The 19,417-nt window shown below is 39.3% G+C and overlaps 1 long non-coding RNA gene across 1 annotated transcript in view; it reads right to left on the bottom strand.

Annotated features, from left to right (window-relative positions):
* Positions 1-868: 868 nt before the first annotated feature.
* Positions 869-19,417, bottom strand: part of LOC118169294 — a 154,976-nt gene continuing 136,427 nt past the window's right edge. The window contains exons 5-6 of the long non-coding RNA XR_004752009.1: positions 4,496-4,633; positions 869-1,049 (exon numbers count right to left, since the gene is read on the bottom strand). This is a non-coding gene — a long non-coding RNA (uncharacterized LOC118169294). The remainder of the gene's footprint in view (positions 1,050-4,495; positions 4,634-19,417) is intronic.

Here is a 19,417-nt window from a genome sequence, read left to right on the forward strand (position 1 = left end):
TTTTGTCTTAATTTAACCTCCACAGGTTTTCAAGGATTCAGAAAGAGGAGGAAATACATCTAGACTCAAAGCAGAAGAAGAGGAGGGAGACGACAGGGAGGAGAATTGCTCAGGATTCTGAAGTAACTTTTTTTACCTTTAGTAACAGAGAAGAACAAGATGATATCACACAGTTGTGGGACATTAACAGAAAAGAGGGAAGGAAGAACCTGGGAGAAAGGCAGGAGCATCATGGAAGATAGATATGGTTATCCTCTGCTCCAAAGTTAGCTAGAATAGAAAATAACCAAGGTACAACAGAACATGTGGTTACTGTTAAATGGAAACCACTCTGCACACTATTTTGCTTCTGCTTCCTTTCACTCCCCAGATATCATGGAAACAAACCAGAGACAATTGTTTCAAACCCTAAATGCTTTCAGTGGCAATTTCAGGAAGCATAACATATCTGATCCCTGCACTAGCATCTGTAGATGGGCAACGTGCAGGTTGCAGTGTGAGGCAGGTTCCCAGTAGAACCAAGAAGAGTTCACCACTCAGTACTGTACCCTGGGAAGGGAGGGAGAAGAAAGGCATAGAGTTGCAGAGCTCCCCAAATGGAGTGAGCTCAGAGCAGATGCGAGGTGCAGGGGGACAAGGCACCAGGTCTCCAAACAAGGCAGCTTCTCCTCCCTGAGAAAGCCCTAAGCCAAAGAGGTAAACCCGAGCAATTCCCAGTCAGGATCTAATGAACTTAATGGACAACTAGCAGCACTGACAAGCAGGATCTGGTTTTGTAAACCTTTGAGGACTATTTCCAAAAAACCCTCCATCTATTAGAGACTACCCCACACCAATGTCTTGCATTCTCCAAAGGTTTGTAGCAGCCTATTAAATTTAGTCCTAGTGTGGTAAACCCTGAAACCTTTCCTCCTCTTGGAATGAAATTGCAGCGTGAGGTGAGATGTGACCCGGTGATACAACATGCATAATGACAATTTTACGGAATGCAATTACAGGAGAAAAAATCCAAATCCATCACAGTCACCCTCACATATTAGCTTGGAAACCTGAACCAAGAGGAGAAAGATAAGCTAACAGAGAAAGAAAAAGAAATAAACAACTCCAAAATGAATTGTTAATTCAAGATCGCAATATAATCTGTATAAAATATTTAAACTGTTCTCTATTTATTCCTGAACCTATAGTGATTAAAATGCAGCCATAATACATTGTGTTGTTCTTTTTTTAATCACAAATGCAATTTTAAGCAAGTAGACAAACTCTAGGAAATTAAAGTGAATATTTATGCCCATATAAACTTCTTAATGGCAACATTCTTGCTGTGAGCACAGCAGCTGAAGAGGGTGGATTAAATTATTTTGGCCAGATCCTGTTACTATTGTTTTCATTGGCAAAATTCCCGCTGACTTAATGGGAGCTGGATTAGATCCTGACTTGAATGAAGTCCAATTCTCAGATGCATATATAACATAATGACTGATATTTCATGCATATACTCTAGTTTTCATATCTGTTTTCCCTCACTGAGTTTAACTAATACTCGAAAGCACTAATCAGGTAAATCACATACCAGCGATTAAAAGTGTATGGTCCCGTGTTTCCAAAAATTGGGAAAAATGCTTGTGTTTTACTCATATTTGGATTCAGAACCCACAGCCTGAGTGATATCCAGTCTCTTGAGTACTGAGCTTCAAATCTTGGTACATTTAGTTCCTCCTCCTGCAGGCTTTGCAATGCATATGAACAACATTTATTTGAAAGGCTAGGGAATTACAATGCACTTGGCAGTCAGCAAATGCAGTTGGGATGACGTTCTCTATTTACAATTTCCATCATTCAGGAATATTTAGAGGATCCTGGATAAGTTAGAAAGCTCCTATGCTTCATTCCTTCCATCTTGAATGATGATTTGGTACAGAAGAGAACAAGAGGACAAGACTATTCTCCTAGCCTCCAGAAATTTTAAGAGGACACAGTAATGTAAAAAGGACACTATTTCAGCAAAGGCTTTACATCAGAAGTTATAATTCTGACATTGCCCTAGACAATGTGCTTTGATGGCTGGAGCTCTTCAGGCAGATAAAGCGTTATGTGGCTCTTCCTGCTGAAGGACAACCACTGATTGTCACACTGGCAGTTCCAGTTCAGAGGGACCTTGACCTGGCACATACATCTGAATTTGTTGGTCTCAGCACACCACCTATAAACATCACTAAGCGTGTGCTTTGTTACAGTTTGCATGTACCAGACATGAAGTCTGATGCCTAGTTATCTGACTTCAGATGTACACACAGTCCTTTGAGGGTTGGACAAAGGCTTGTCATTGCTTAAACACTCAGAGAGAAAAGCTCTGGCAGAAGGCTCAGTCAGAACAAAGTTCAAGCTGTCTTTTAAGATATCTTGTTCCTAGAAAAAACATAGGCTACAGTTGGGAGCTTGGGAGGAAAACCAGGAAAACCAGAACTAATAGGAATTAGCAAGCATGTACTTCATATGCTCGAAATCAGGCTCTGGTTTTGCAAACCCAGAGGGGAGTGAGTTTTCTGAACAAGTTCTCCAACATTATGAAGCTTTATCTGTGGTTACTTATAGCCCTCTTTGTTTCAGTTTGGGAAAGAAATGTTACTCTAAAATGACAGTGTAATTTCCTATGCAGAGGCTGTTTCTCAGTATGACTCATCTATGTATTGTATTCCAAAATGTACGTATGAATCATAGATAACCGATAGAAGAATACAAATGAGTCTACTCAAATTATTATTATTATTGGGAAACAGAGCAACTCTTTTTTTCCTGACTGCAAAACTTACTGGAAATAAATTGGATCAAATCCAATTGAGACATTTTTGCATTATAGAAAGGGTTTGTATTATAGAAAGGGTTTTGTTACTGTTGTTTTGCCAGGGGGTGTGTACATGGGGGCAGCTGTTAAGCTTTTTTTTTTATTATTATTTTATTTTATTTTGCAGTAAGCTTACAGCTGAAGCTTTACGGCAAATGTCATTAATAGCAATATAATTAGCATTTTTGTAGTTTTAAATACAATAAAAAGCATAAAAAGAAGGTAGTTGTTGCTTATTACTGGTGTCAGAGTAATGTGTTGTAGGTGAGAATTTAAAAACAGTAATTCCAGGGTTAATACCTGCATCTAATGAGTACACATTTGAAAAATTCACTCCAGACCTATTTTTAAAGAAATAATCTGTTGTAGCAGTTAGCATAAGCTAGGCAGAGTAGACAATAATATTAGCATAAGTAGGTGACCTTTACTTAACTCTACAGCATAAGGGAGTGATTTAATTATAAGAATAGGGAAGTCACGTACAGTAGGGAACCTTTGAGAGGAGCAGAGTGTAAGCACCAGCCACTTTCCAGGCACTGAGTGCAAGAAAGAACCCGTCAAGAATCAGATATTCTCTACCTGATCCTGTTGCTGACGGTGTCCAGAGTCCCTCAAGGACACCAGGGGACCCATGGCCCTGCAGCAGGTCTTGGGATCACCTGAGAGGAAGAGGATGCTAAAAAAAAAAAAAAAAAAAAAAAAAAAAAAAGGACACATGGTGTGACTGTGAACTTCTTGTGAACTTCTCTTCTGGACTGTGCCACTTCTCCAACAGGACAAGGAAGATGTGCAATTCTGAAAATTGCATATATTGGTATCCGCATCCATTTAGTCTCTGCACTGTTATTTGATCTTAAAACACAACGCATATTAGGACTGCTCTGAACTTTAAGGAGTACAAGAACCAAACCTGTGGGTCTAATGAAAACTGACAGATTAACAACATCAGATACAGAGACAAAGACCTCCTGATTTACTGTGTTGAAATTTTGCCATAGTTTTATCTTGTCTCAGAGTTTTTGTCCATTACAGATAACCCAAACTAAAGTGTATAGGTTTCTTGACTTTTTTTTCCTGTATACTATGGCTTTCCTATTTTAAGACCATAAAATTGATTCAGAGAAAAAGAGACTATTATGCCCGGCATAATGACCAAAACTTAAAATACCTTTCCCTAGAGTCCCTGGGGCAACAGGACATGTATTCCTTTGATAAATTAAACTGACAATGTCAGCTTAATATTCTCCCATGAAGAGATTAGGATAGCTTGTATTTAACTGTATTTTGGGATTCAGTATACATCTACCTGTCCATACCTCTGCTTTCTGGAAGCACAACTGCTAGGTCTGATTCCTTACAAGTAGAGGTAACTGCCAAAGGAAGAAAACAGAAAAATGCAATGCTAGCTCTACTATTAACTTTATGCTTTTTGAGACATTATGTCCTGAAGTGAAAAATAAAATGTAAGCTTCACAAATCTCAAAATCTATAATTAAGAACAACACCTGACAAGATTATTTTTTCCAGCTGACAAATAAATGTCACTTTTAAAGAAATCTTCCACAGAGAGTGATAAAAACAAGCAAAGGGGCAAAAATTGTTCTGTCTTCATTGGTAGAAAACATGGAGGGGTTTTTGATAAGTACTTACAATGACTGCACTGTTGACTTGGCATATACATCAAAAGACTGACAGACTTGATTCATGTTTCTGTGCAATACAAACAATGACATGGGAGCCAGATCTGAGCAGCTCTCAGCAAGTAATTGAAGGTAGCACAAACAGATCCTAAAGAACAAGCGGCGCACGGTTCTGCTGTTAATAAAAAGAATAGCCAGCAAGATGCGCATTATTATTTCATGTTTTACTCGGTTATGTATTTAATTTTTTAAAAAACAAACAAACAAACAAAAAACCTTTTTGCATTGGGTCAGGGAATTTCAGAGGCTAACTGGTACAGTTACCGCACAAGATGATATCACAAAGCACTGGTTTCTTGTAGCTGGGGGGGGATTTCTGCAGTAACCAATATTGGTTTACACAGATGCTCTGTCTTCTATTGCTGCAGAAGTGAAGATGCATTTACAAATGAATACATATTGACCCTGTGTATTTAAAGGCAACAGAACTGGAATGTGTCTTGCTCAATCAGATATTAGCTGCAGTAGGTCTCCTTAGTCATTTTGCTTTGGGGAGTACTGTTCTAAATAATACAGCACTAGCAGTTCTGGTTTTAAATACAATACTCTTTTCACTGGTACTGAGGCAAATGAATAGAAAATTACTAGCATCACAGCAAATCATGGTAGGTCAATACATAATGCTTTCATTTTCCAGATGTCTGAATTCAAATCATTTCCTCTAAAGATGTTCATATGTATTCCAAATTAATAATGCATTTTCTTGTTACATCTTATGAAAATTTATGTCAGTATATCATTCATATTGAAGTCAGAGGCAATACAGATTTAAAAACAAGAAATTGGAAAGCCTGGATATTTGGAAGGGGTGGGGGAGAGGCTCAATAGAAGGATAAACTAATAGTTTCTTATTCAAAATTCTTTACCTTGGTCACTTAAGCATGATTAGTTCTGTTTTCATCTCCATGATGTCTGATTTTAAATTGTTTAGTTAAATGATTGTCCTCAGGTACTTGAGGGAAGGTAGGGGAAAGGGATTCTTTTTTGCAACAGAAGATACTTATGAAATTAAGCATTCTGAATGTAGCACTGATTAGGAATATAAAATTCCAAGTTCCTTGAAGTTCAGCATATCTTAAAGTGGGCATTAAATCCATTTTTAAGGTGAAAAAAGACAGAAATCAAAGACTTATAAAATGTTCTTTGTAAGCTGTCTTTTCACCACAAAGGTGTGTTTTGACTGAAGATTTTAAGTGTCATGGAAAAGTTTCTCTTTACTAGAAAATGCAGCCCAGGGCAAAAAAAAAGATGAGATCACTTATTTTTAATCTTGGCTAGCTTACATCATCATCATCATTTAAAGCCAAAATAATTGAAATTAAACTTTTGTCCAGGGGCTTTCTGTTTCTTAAGGAAGTTCTGTGCCCATTTTCACTGCAAATTAGTTTAAACAAGTCCCTGATTTGTGTGCTCCAGCATTTAAACCTGTGAAGAACTCACTCAGATAGTCCAACCAGGAAAGAAAAGCAATAATCACATCTGGAGGCAAACAAAGCATAAATCACTGTGCTGGCAACCAGCCAAGACAGTAGGGGACAAGTGTAAAAATAATACTGAAATGGTAGTGCAATATTCTAACCACATGCTGTTAACAAGACAAAACGAGGTTGAACATTATTTCTATTGTCACAGATCATTTCATATTAGAAGGAAAGAAGAGTGGGGACTTAGAAGCAGAGGGTCAAATTCAGTTGTGGAATGACAGGGAGCAAGTCCTTTTAGAGGCAATAGGGAAGCAGAACTTCTTTACATCAAAACCATGCTTAACCCAGGTATTCCCACTGGTGAAGATTAAGTATTCAAAAGTTGCTATTTCTGATGAGTGCTTTGATATTACATTCCTGATTTAAAATACAACCACGCAAGTTCAAAGCAAATGAAGCTGGAATGGTAGAGGGCACTTGGAATGCTACACACACCGGTGACAGTTTAGTTTGTCATCAAAAAGGAAATGTAACGGCATGAGATGAATGTCAAAACACTTCATTATGTAAAGATTTACATGATGCATAAAATTATTACCAAGTAATATTTAAATATGAGCAAGACATTCCAGTCCAGCTCAAGGACCCATTATTTTAGACGCTGCTTAGAAAAAAAGGGTAGCCTTTGCCACAAAAGTAAGTTTTGATGAATTAGACTTTTATATAACGATCAGATCATCACACAAGCAAATTCCCCTATGATAACCCTGCAATCTGCAATATCAAATGCAATCTGCCATGATTCTCCCCACTCTAGAGGAAAAAAAAAAAAAAAAAAAAAAAAAACAAATTACAACAAATTTCTTGGAAGATGGTAAAGATTAAGATAAGAATCCCTGAGTTCAGAGAAGCAGAAAGGGTTTATTTACAGACAGCAATAAACAACAAACATAAGCACCAAGCTTCCAGGTACGACTGGATCCTGATATCACAAAATAGACTGAAAATCAATAAGCATAAATGGATCCAATATGGAAGGAAAATTTTGTGCTATTGCCTCACCATCTAGATCCTCAGAACTACTCGGATGATGCTTGTTCCCTGGAAAGAACCTTTTACTAGGGGGTTCATGGACCCTTTCATTATTTCTTAACAAGGCCAATAATTTATTTGCAAATCATTCTGTCTGTAAAGCAAGGACGAACTACTACGCAATTGCTTTCAGTTTGGTGACCCCCTTGAGCTCAATGCCACACTTTGTGAACAATAGCACAAAACACAAAAAATGAATAGATCTTTCTTTGCCTTAGCACAGAAAGGATGGGCTGATGCCCAAGGGCTAATGGTCACTGTAAAGCAGGTCCCCCTATGCTATAAATCCCATAAAACTAGTTTCTGTAGAAGGAAACCACTGTAGAATACGCTCTTGGGAAGAGGTCTGAGAGGAAGAGATAGAAGATTCAGAAACAAGCCAGAAAGCCAGGGAAAAAAAAAAAAAAAAAAAAAAAAAAAAAGCTTAAGTTTGATGAAACAGGATGAAAGCCTGATTGATGAGACACATCACTTCTATTCCTGTCAGCTTAAAGAATTTTTTTCAAGCACAAAGTACATACAGTGGGTAAAGGAAGCATGCAGTTAACCGCCTGATGAGAAATGGAGGCAGAGCATTCATCCTTTCTTCTCTTAGCCAATAGTTAGCAGTGGTGAGACTTGTTTAATCTCATGTTTTCTCTGAGAACAGATAAAATTGAATGGAATTATCTTCAGTCCTGCAACCCTGCCCTGATAGGGCAGCACAAATAAGGTACCATCACTGCTCTGGGCAGTGAACTTTCAATGCTTGTGCTGGAGGGCTGGTCTCTCTAGTGTCCTTATGTTTTTCCATCGAGTAGCAGAGAAGACACTGAATGCAGTGCTCTGAACTGGTGTGCATGTGCAGGTTCCTGATTTCAGCTTTACCAACACAAGACACTTGTCTAAAGTAGACAATGCAAATTCTTCTCAAAATACCAACCTTTTCCCAACACTCTTCTTCCTGCCCTGTCTCTGGTTTGTGTCAGAGTACTATGAGCTTATGCTTTTTCATGTCACATAGAAACAAAACAGTGTTAATTTAATTACCAACAGCTTCATTAAACAATTATTTCAACAATCCATTTTAATTTTCCAATAATCCGTCCCTTCTTGCTTCTGCAGTACCTCTCTTTCCCTACCACAGCTTTGTAAGTTTGTACACATTCACTTCCATTTTTTCATCTTGCAGCCAGTGTTTGTCCATGAAGTACAGGACAGAAGACTATTCACCAGAACACAGCAGCCCCCACCCATACGCTTCATTTAGAGCAAGTTAAAAAAGATGTTAAGAAATTGCTCTCCCTTAACACATGGTCGCAGTTTAGAGTGAAAACAAAACTGCCCATCAAGCAAAGAACTTTTCAGAAAAATGTAACAGGGACAGCTGACCAGAAAGCCCATTTTCCTGTTCATAGGACTTATTTTAAGTCAGCTGGAGATGTCTCATATACACATGAGAAGTTCCTCATACTGGGGGAAGCTCAGCAAAGCCGAAACTCGCATCAGCTTTATAACCACCAACAGCAGCAGGAACCTGGCACATCTGTTTTCTCATGCAAGCTGCACACCAGGAACCTGCTGGCTCTGCTGTGAGCCTGTGTGCCTTCAGCCTGGAGGTGTGAGCGTGTTGGGCTGCAGATCATGGAGAGCACTCCAGGGCTGGGTATTCCTCAAAGCCAGGAAATCCTGGTTTGGGGAACCTTCAAAAAGATGAGGACAGCAGGCTTAAGTCATCTTCCTTCTGTCCCATCTTACCCCCATATATCCCTGGGAATAGGTAAGCACCAATTTTCTCTCACCAAAATGATATACAACAGGAGGAATCCATACCTAACCTTCCCTCTGCTTTATATCTCTGTGATAGTCCTGTGGGTATTTCACCCGGTGGAATAATCTGACCATGCAGCCAATACTTGAGTACACTCATCAATCATAAAAAACAAACCAAGGTTACAAACTCAACCATACATGACAATAATGCCAAACTAATTAGATTCCTGATAGAAGTTTGTCATATTCTATCCCTTTGCTTTCAATACCTGATTCTGATCTTATGCCAGTTTTACACTGGCACAACTAGTTTGACTTCAGTGGAGCTAATACTGATTTGTAGCAGCAGGCAATCAGAATAAGACTCTTATTTCTCCTTGGCAATACATCCCCAGGGAAAGCTTGTCCATCTCCAACAGCTGTTGCTTTGCTACATCTGTCTAACTTTCCTTTTTTATGTCCATTTTTCAAGTTTTTTTTTTTTTTAAATGTCAATCAGCATGAGATAACATCATTCAGTTTTCCCTCTTGCAATCAAGTTTTAGCAATCACAGCCAGATGTTGTTTTCATTACAACCCCAACCCCTTTTCAATAAAGTTTCAATGTTTAACTATCAAAAGCACTCTTTCCTTTCAATTGCCAGATCTTAATGCTTTCATAGTCTATTTCACCCTGACATCCTGTCCATCCACAAATATGGCATGTTTGATCACCCCTGAATGTTTGCCTTTGTGTTCTTTTCACTTTCTTTTCTGTTTCTTCTGCACAGTGTACTTTATCCTCAAACCAGGTCAGTCCAAAATACTACAATGCATTTTTCTGTCTAAAGATATTTAGAGATCATTAGGCGCCAGGTGGGGGAGGGCAGATAGAAGCAGATGAAAATTTATCGATTTCAGGATCTGAACTTTAAAGAACTGCTTGATCTTTTTCTTTCAAAATCCTGCACATATTGAGGAAAGATATAGTTGATATATTCAGTATTATACTCTATGTCTATAGGGATAAATTCCTTCACAACTGAACCTGCATTTGATTTTATGTTATAAAATACAGACAGTTCTGCATCTAAGGAAATGTTTCTAAAAGGGATGTAAAATAAAACATCCTAAAAACAAAACCACCACCTCACATTGTACATTGCTCAGGGGCTTTTATGTGGCTACACAGTTGTGCTAACAAGGATATAATCTCACTCGTGGAGAGAAAGTAAGAACAGAAGGTCAAATTCCTCTCTGCAAAATGGGGGCCTTTCACACACATGTCCAAGATGCAATGAATTCAAGTAAGCAGGCATGGGGAACAAGCAAGCAGAATAAAATGTATCTGAATGATTGCATGAACTACGTAATCATTTCTGTCTTGAGTACAGGCCAGGTTTGCTCTCACCAGTTCTAAAGCAAACAAAGAGGAGGTCAGGGCCAAGTCTTCATCATTGTTTATTTGCCATCTCATAGCAGCTGAACGATGACTACACTTCTCTGAAGGACCTGCCTGGCTGTTAGAAATGTAGGTTAGTGTAATGGGCGTCAGATATAAGAAACAGGTTTCAGAACTAATCCTGTATTCAGTTTGATTACAATATTAACTCCCAAATGGTGCTATATACGAGCAGATCTTCCTCATACAATATTTCCTCTCTGCAGAATACAGGTGTTCTTAGTTAGGCTTCAATATTGCAATGCAATCCACAGAAGCTGTTCTTATGTCCAAGAGGATAGGCACCTAGTACCAATGAACTAACAATATAGGCTTCATCCTTACAGATAAGATTGCAGGACAACTTATTCTGAAGGAAATTCATATTCCTTCAAAATAAACTTGAAAATGATTGAGAATTAAACTGTAATCGGCACTGGGTTTACTTTGCAGAGGTATGAAGAATCCAGCATACAAAATCACTGTGACAATGAAGGGATTTGTCATCAAGCACCTCGTCATTACCTGCATTGTGCCAACTATTGAAAGGAACGGAGAGTGCCATAACAGCTGCTAAACAAAGAGTAGGCTATTGTAGGATTACATGGTTTGTATCAAAGATTCCTTCTAATCTTTCAGTGAAGAAAGAAAACACAAGTTGTTAAATTAAAATACAAATCGTGAGCACATCAGTGAACATGACTGAATAGCTAAGTAAATTACTCAACTCTCCTTTTCAAAATTCTATTTCCATTTCAGCTTCTACAGTTTCTTTGCTGAGAACGATGACATTTAACAGGATTCTTTAGATCACTTCTGTAATTCAGCATCCTAATTACAGTCAGCTATGTACTTTACCAATAGCTTGATAAAATTGATGCAATTTTTCTTTTGGTTAGCAAAGGCAACAAAAACTTAAGCCATAGTTACAGACAAGTTGGAAAACAGAGTTGCATTATGCTTAGGAACTGCTAAAAAGGGAAAAGAAATGTTGAAGGGAGTCTTAAGGAAATTGAGTATTTGTTGTTAGCATGACTAAAACAAATGTACAAACCATTTACAATAGATTCATGTATATATATGTGTATTTTAGATACCAGTTATAAAACCCAAAGTGCCTAATTACAACTATTAGTGCTGAGTACTCACACTTTTATCCAGAAAAGACATAATATAAAAATGCAAGCTGTGTGGTCAAATGCTTTCAGTGCACTGGCCTTAAGGAAAAGCTCTAGCTGGTGTTCCACCTCTCGTGGTGGATTGTGTAGAAGGTGACACAAAGGCTGTTGGCCAAATCCATTGCTTTGAAAGATAAGAGGAGCTCAATAACCCTTTCAATTGGATGCAGAACACATTCTGCTCACATGGTCCTATTTCTGCAGATGTGTCCTTGGGTGCAATGCCTCCATCAGCATTCTGGCTAAGAGCAACAGGGACACGTACCAGCGCTCCCACCTGAGTTTAGTGCACTTCCACCCAGCCGGACCAAGCCACCACGTTCCCTGGTGTTTGCTGAGCAGTCAGGGTAAACTTGCTGGTGTGGAAGGTAACTAAGGTAAGAACAGGTAACACTAAGAAGTGTTAGGAGAAAAATACTGACCAGCAGGTGCTGCTGGGAGGTGAGAAAGACCATAAACTAAATCTTTTCCTTAGCTCCCATTTACCTACCTGATTTTAACAGTAAATTTGGTTAAACTGGAATGCTTCCTGTACAAGCCTCAAAGGTCACCTGCTTCACAGCCATATTTGCCAGTACTGTCACAAGGCCCCAAATTCCCCTTTTAAAGTAATGCTGATGAGCTTCATGTTCCATATCCCCGATGGCCTGTCAGAGCCTCCTCCACTGCACAGAGGGAACTGAGAGGAAGGGAAAGATCCTCCTGGAGTTCAGGCAAATCACTGCTCCTTCACGGACCAAAGAAGGAAGGACTGGGTTCTCAGCTGCCTCTCAGGTAGCTGAGGAACGCAAGCAAGGCACTTTGTTTCTCTTCTCTCCACCTTCCCCACCTTTTCAGCAGGGTTGAAAGCCTTCTCACCTTGGGGCAATTTGGTGGAAATAAAGACCATTTTTATGCTTATGAAGCATTCTGTCACCGCAGCAGTGATGCCAATATATTAAATAAGTAGCTTTCTGTGAGAAAGTGTTTTTTAAACTTGTGGAGCCCAAACAACTATTGAGCTTGGAATAAAGAAACAGGATAATTTTTCCACTATCACATTTGAGTGTTACAGTAGGGAAAATAATAATAATAATAAAATTTCTCAACTAACATATCTGGCAAATACATATATTCCTGAATTATCTGAATAACCATTTTCCATTCCATTATTTGCTTTCCCTTTAAGGCCCAAGCTTGGAAATATTTCTCAACCATAGCTAGCTCTACAGGCTAATCATGATTTGTTAGGGAAAAGCTTTCAGGTCCTGGGCACTATGGTCATATGAAGGAGGAAGAAAAGTGCAGTACATGAACAAGTTGTCAAGATATGGAATAGAGCAAGTCTTATATTCTGTTCCAGCTTGCATTGGAAGCTATTCACTTAAGGAAGACCAGGTCAAGACGGATATTTAAAGATGATATTAATCTCTAATGCAGACAGATGATCCTAAGGTGGAAACGAAGGAAATTACAAGCGGTGTTTTTCCCTCCCTCTCTTTTCTATATTATGTTATTTGGATTGATTAGTGAGAACTAACATCAATTTCATTCATGAATCCAAAGATGTCCAGAACTGTCACAAGTTCACCTGAAGTTCACGTCCCTGAGCAATATATCAGGTACTTTTATTTCTGATGACATTTACACTGCTGCCAGAAAAGACCTATTGGACTAACAACTGAGGAGGGTCAGCAGGGTAAATTATCCCCACAAAGTGCAGAAATAATTTATGCTAAATAAACTAGCTCTGGCTCTATGAAATCTAATGTAGAATGGTCTTTTTTTTGGCAAAATTTCTCCCCTTCTGGAGACTAGCCATCACAACAGCAAACAAAATGAAATCTAGTTTTGGTGGGTTTTTTGTTTTGTTTTGTTTTTCAGTAGTGTTTTTTGTTTGTGTTTGAGTGTGGCAAATGATCTGGCTACTGAAACCTGCCTAGGTTTCTGTCCTGGGGCAGTCTGCACTACAAATGCAGGACACAAACCTTGCCCAAGGTGACATTAGTGCTGCTGGGGTAGTAAACCTCCATAAGCAGAGCATGGTGCGAGGTGCTGAAACACTGCCTGTGCTCATCTACCACAGCACAGCTCCCTCCCCAGCCCACCCACCTGAAGGTGGTGCCTGGAATACAGCACTGGGATTCAGCCTGAGCCTCCACTGCTAAAAACAAGGAGAGGAGTGAGCTCTTGCAAGCTACTCAGCAACAGCACTCTTGCTTCCCCCACTTCTCTCTCTTGCAAGCACGCTGCAGCAAGTAACTGCAAGTAGAAAGAGCTTCTCAAAGAGGTTTTGCCCTCTCCATCCTATCCAGAAGTCTAAGTGTAAGGCGAGGCAGCAGGGATTCAGGTACCATACAGCTTTTTAGGATGAAAACCTTTGGAGACTGCTGCTATAGTTTCTCTAGAGCTCTACTCCTCTTCCTATGGAGGGAAGATAAATAAATATGAGCTCATTTCCTATTGAAGCACACAGAATATAAAAACAAGCACTGCCATATACGGGGAGGATTTCATTTCCTGTAACAGCATCCAAACACCCTTAGCAATGTTTACTTTGCTACACTGACTCAATTTTATTCTTGGGTAATGGAGTCAGGTCATCAATTTTACAGGATATTTTCTCAATGAGCTGTCAGATATATGCCAAGATATTTCAGGTGGTGTTACTGAGATATTTGCTGTCCTGACTAAGCTGCAATGTGTGAAACACAGGCTTAGGATAACTAGTTCAACATGGTGCTCCTACCCAAACACAGAATACATTGAGCTGCAATGTGGTAGGGCATTTGCTTAAATATCACGTTCCCATGAGCTGCTTTACCTGCTGCTGATAATCTTGAAATAAAGATAATTACAGTAACTCAATTTAAATTCTCACCCTGCACACCCCTACCCCAATTTTAATCCACACATTTGCCAGCACTTGATATATCTCAGCTTGTTTTGCTGTCCAGAGGGCTCTGCCTGGCTTCCCATGCATGCCCCAACCTTCCTTCGCTCCTTTCCAAAGGTGCAGGACTGAACTGGCCCCACAGAACTGGGAGGGAACAGGACCTGCTGCTTGTGTGGTTAGAATCATAGAAAGCTTTGGGTTGGAAGGGACCTTAAAGGTCCTCTGGTTCCAGCCCCCCTGCCATGGGCAGAGGCACCTCCCAGTGGACCAGGTAAGGGCTGCAAGAGAAACGGGTTGCTTGGTATCTTCCCCCCTGCTCTGTCCTAGCTCCTGTAACAGACCAAAGGTGAGGGAGTGAGGAGAGGCTTTTGCTGGACCGTGAGATGAAATGGCAGACCACAGACCTGTACTGCTGCTGCTCCCATCTTCTGTAACCATACAGCTACACCTGCCCTGCCTCCACAAAAACCAAGGAAGTTAAAGGAGTGGGCTTGGCCCTAAGATATTACTTTGCTCTAATTCTTCTTCTGAAGAAAATTCGATTCAAGTTTGATTTTTTTTTAAAAAAAGAATAGATTATATTAGCTGCCTCCTGCAGATAAGACTTTTGAGGTATAAATCTGTTTTCATTCCAACAGTTTGATTAAAGGTTTCAAGGTACTAATTTTATAGTCATTTTAACTTCTTTTCTATGGACATTGATAAAGGTGAGACTGAAGAGAAAAAAAGGCCTGAAAAAGTACTTGAATTCCACTTTTCTGTGGTAAAATAACACAATTTCAGTCTCCAAAAAATGCCAGGATAGTAACACACTAGGCAATCCACATTTATCCTGTTTGAAGGTGGAAGCACAGCCTCATCGTGGGAAAGTAAGGGGTCAGTTGAAACCACTGGAAGGGCACTGCTTCAGATCAGGGATGGCCAGGAATTGGTGGACCTTTCTGGAAGCGTTTGGCAGACCTCGGCTGCTGGTAGGACAAAAGTCTGCTTTCCCACCCCCACATAAAGCACACATCTTAGCAAAAGTTGGTATAGAGGGAAAAAAAACACACTGGAATGAAATTCATTTAAAAAGAGTCTCCTGGAAACAGTTTGCTTAGAGTAAAATAAATTGATCTTTTTAAAATGTTATTTCACAGCTTGCCAATAACATCAAATATAACATGGTGCCCCCTACTAGCGTTGCAGCAGGGCATACTAGTTGTCTTTAAGAAGTCAATAACAGCAGCTACTACTAAGTTCTAAAACAAATGGGCTTTTCCTTTCATGGGTGGAAATGTTTGCTCCTTGCAATGAAAACCAGCTCGTCACTTAAGTTTCGTGACAAGTAAATATATAAATATAATTCCTCTGCCCCCAAATGAAAATCTACCCTGAAACTTCAAAATTAACACATTTTTTAAATTCTATACAAAAGTTTTTCAGACCTGATAGTTTAAAGAAATTGTTTCTTGAGAAATTTAAGTGCCACTGCTATACAAAACAAAAATAACTTGTGAGGTATTTGAGATGTTTTGAGATGCCTATTGCGTATAATTTCTTCCACAACTTCTGTAAGTAGTTTTCTTTAACACTTATTTACCTCATGGCACTTACTTGACAACTGAGAAGGGTTCTAAAGGTGTTGTTTCCTTCTGCAGCAAACAAACAAGTTTGCTGTCTTAATGGATGGCAAGGTGCCCACTGCAAATTCATATCCACCACTGCACAGAGGAAACTAGAGTACCTGCATTTAACCTGAAAATCCTCTTTAATCACTGCCACTCAAATAGTACCCAAAAAGGTGTCCCTTCATCTGGGAAATGAGAAACACATGCAAATAAGTTTTTTGGCTCAGCTGCTGTGATTCACTATTCCTGCATACCACAGCCATGATTCCTTCGGACCTGAGCATCTTCTGCATAAACATGCAACTTCTCTCTTTCAGAAAGCAGTCTCAGTTCTGCAGTAATAACTACAGTCCATGTGGCTGCTGAGGACTACCACTTATTACTGCTTTTGAAACACAAACTTAAGGCAAAAAATAAGGATGGAAGCAAAAGGAAAAATAAAAAATGAATGAGCTGAACAAGAGATATGGAAGTAGTTTGGGGAATGTTTGCATTTAAGATAGTATGGGACACATCAAACATTTTCCTTCTCCCTTGCATACTTGTACATTTTATATTATTTGCATGATATTGAAACTAAACCTTTTATTATTCTCGGACTTTGCTGCTGACCCTATCAGCTATATTTCTACTGTTAGTTTCAAACATGTAATCTTTTTTTTTTTTTAATAAAGATTTTTTTTCTCCCGATTCACAATAAGAGACGTGAGATTTTATGCCAGCAGGGAAAGCAGAACCCAGCAGAGCAGAAGGAAGAGGCTACAGGTATTAGCCAAAGCTGCCACCTTCAGCTTGAGGAAGTGCAACTGTTCTCCACCAGTGAAATGTCCAACTTCCTTCTGCTAGTGTAACAGTGTATTTAATTATTTAATGTTCAGCTGAATCTTTAAATTGGCTTTGCAATAAGCAGCCCTCATTTACATTTTTATGATACAAAAGCTATATTATCATCAGAAGGTTTTGTTTTTTATCCTGGTAACTTCATAAGATGCTTTTTTTTTTTTTTTTTTTAATGCTCTTCGCATTTATTATTTTTAATACTGTCATTGCTAAAATTTTCCTGGATGTTCAGGTTTAAATAATCAAATAATCATCTTATAACCTAAGCCTTAGCATCTATTTATTTGATTGCTTCCCCTTATGCTGAGCCCTGTTTCCAAACTATGTTCAGGCAAGGACTTCATGTTTCAATTTTAGCACGCTAATTCTTGTCCTTTTTTTTTTTTTTTTTTTTAACAAAGTTAAGACTTGACTTTTTCCTGTGTTTTGTTTTAAATAACAGAAATCCGTAAAAGTATACCCTAGAGACATTGCATAGTACTGTGAGAAACAGGTTATTTCCTGACCTCTTTTTTGAACCCTATACCACAGAAAATAGAAAGCTCAGTACCCAAACCTACTCACATTCCCCAAATTCTCCGTAAGGACAAGGGACTGCAGGACCTTCGTTACCTGCCTCACTTTTCATTTAGAAACGCTGCCCCATCCTTTTACCTTGTTTACACTTTCCCCAGCTGTCTCTGGAAGGAGAATATTCTCAGGACACAGCCAGGCACTGGGCAGCTGGGACGTGTCAGGACTGCACTGAGGTGCTGCTGGCCTGCTCGCAGGACACCTTCCCTACGCAGCAGCCCAGCGCAAACACAGCAGGGCACAGCTAGAGGACAAGGGCAGATGTGAGGCTCAGAGCAGCATCTCACCAAGTGGCAGGAGCAGGGATCACTGCCCAGGTACGTTGCAGGCTGGTGTTTTGCCCATGTGGAATCAGCATCTCCTCTCATGGCTCCCTTCTCAGCAGCATACTGCTGGGTCTAACCCCATTGGCTTGACTCGTACAGCTCACCTAGGAGGTGTGCCTTTCTACAGTTCAAACCAGTGTTTTTAGTGAAGACCTCAAGAACTGCTACCACTGAAGACCCACCAAAAATACTTTTGATCTGCACAAAGATGCCCTCCCTTTTTCCCTGCTTCTCCACAAGCCTCCCATGATTTTGCTTTTCTCATTAAAATAGCTTTTTTTTCTTTTTTTTTTTCTTTCTTTTTTTTTTTTTTTTTTCCCAGCTTGGAGTTTGGCTAGAAGTCTGTTGAAGGAAGGATATTCATCCACTGATGTTCTCCAAGAAAACTGACAGCATTTTTATTCCCATCAGAACCGGCCACTTAGTTGATTATGCTACATAATGAGTGATAGACCGAGCCACATGCTGTAACTCGAATTCCCCAGTGACTCAACATCAAGTCCTTCAGTCTCTTTTCAAAGCTTATAGAAAAAACAACCCTAAAAGCTCCACTCCATCAAGGGTCCCTTTAGGCCAAGATGAAAAGCAGATTCACATTTATCAATCCTTGAACAAGAAAACTATCAATCACTGAAAATGCTTAATGCAAAACAGTGAAGGATGTTTGCTGAAGGCAAACTGTACTGAGCAGAGTTACTCAAGAATACAGAGTAAAGTCAAATACTGATTGTCTCTGCAGATATGCACAACCTATGCATGACACAAAGACACACTGCCCTTTGCCTAAACAAATCAAGATCTATAAATCATGCTGACGCTCACCACAGTTTAACTCTCTCACCTGAGAAATTAGTGTTCTGGCTGCTTATGACTTCCAGAGGTACAGCGGGGTAGTTTGCCCTTGTGAAATTTAAACATTTCCAGGATATTTTTAGAAGACTGGTAAGATCAGCAAGCCTTACCATGTTGCTGTAAGTAAGGAGTGATGACATATTGTTGCATGGTATGCAGTGTAATTGCTATTGCTGGAACGGAGAACTTGTGATTTTTGCCTTGCAAGCCAGCAAAGGCAGAACTAAGAGCGCCTGTTTACACACAGCAACATATTTCTCTAGAAGAGTTTGCCATATTAAGTCTCACTAGCCAATTTTAATGAGATCAATTTGTACTGAAAAATGAACTAACAATACAAAGCAATTACTTCCCACTACGTGTGTGCAACTACAACAACTTTAAGGAAGGGAACAGAGTCAGTCATCTCTAACAAGGCTGTGCACAAAAGGTAATCTCATTTGTTCTGGTGGGCTCCCAAGGTGTCTATTATAATGATAATTTTGGATTTCAGTTATTGCCTACATCCAAAGAAACTAACCTTGTATTGACTACTCTGATTTCTCAGAACAGGAAACCCAACATATTGCTAAAATTAATGTAGTTTATGCTAATTTTCTGCGGACCTTCGCTTGGAATTACATTCTCCAGTTTCTGCAGTATCATGAAAATCTTTGAAATGCATCCTAACTACAACGCTATTTTAAAGATCCCTTCTAATTCCCACAAGACATGGTGATACCAAGCAAGTGACAACTCCAAGAGATATTTAATGACAAGTAAGTATTTGACAATTAAATTATCATAGGGAATACATCTGAAAGGGTACTATTGTGAAACCAATTTAATCGGTCTCAAGACACCCCACCAGGGTAACTGACTGATTTCAAAATTGGTGTGTTGTAATTCACTGACCTCAGTACCTAAGAAGGTATATCCAAACTTTGCTTG

This window comes from Oxyura jamaicensis, chromosome 6 (genome assembly GCF_011077185.1).
Source record: "Oxyura jamaicensis isolate SHBP4307 breed ruddy duck chromosome 6, BPBGC_Ojam_1.0, whole genome shotgun sequence".
In the NCBI taxonomy this organism is placed as follows: Eukaryota; Metazoa; Chordata; class Aves; order Anseriformes; family Anatidae; genus Oxyura; species Oxyura jamaicensis.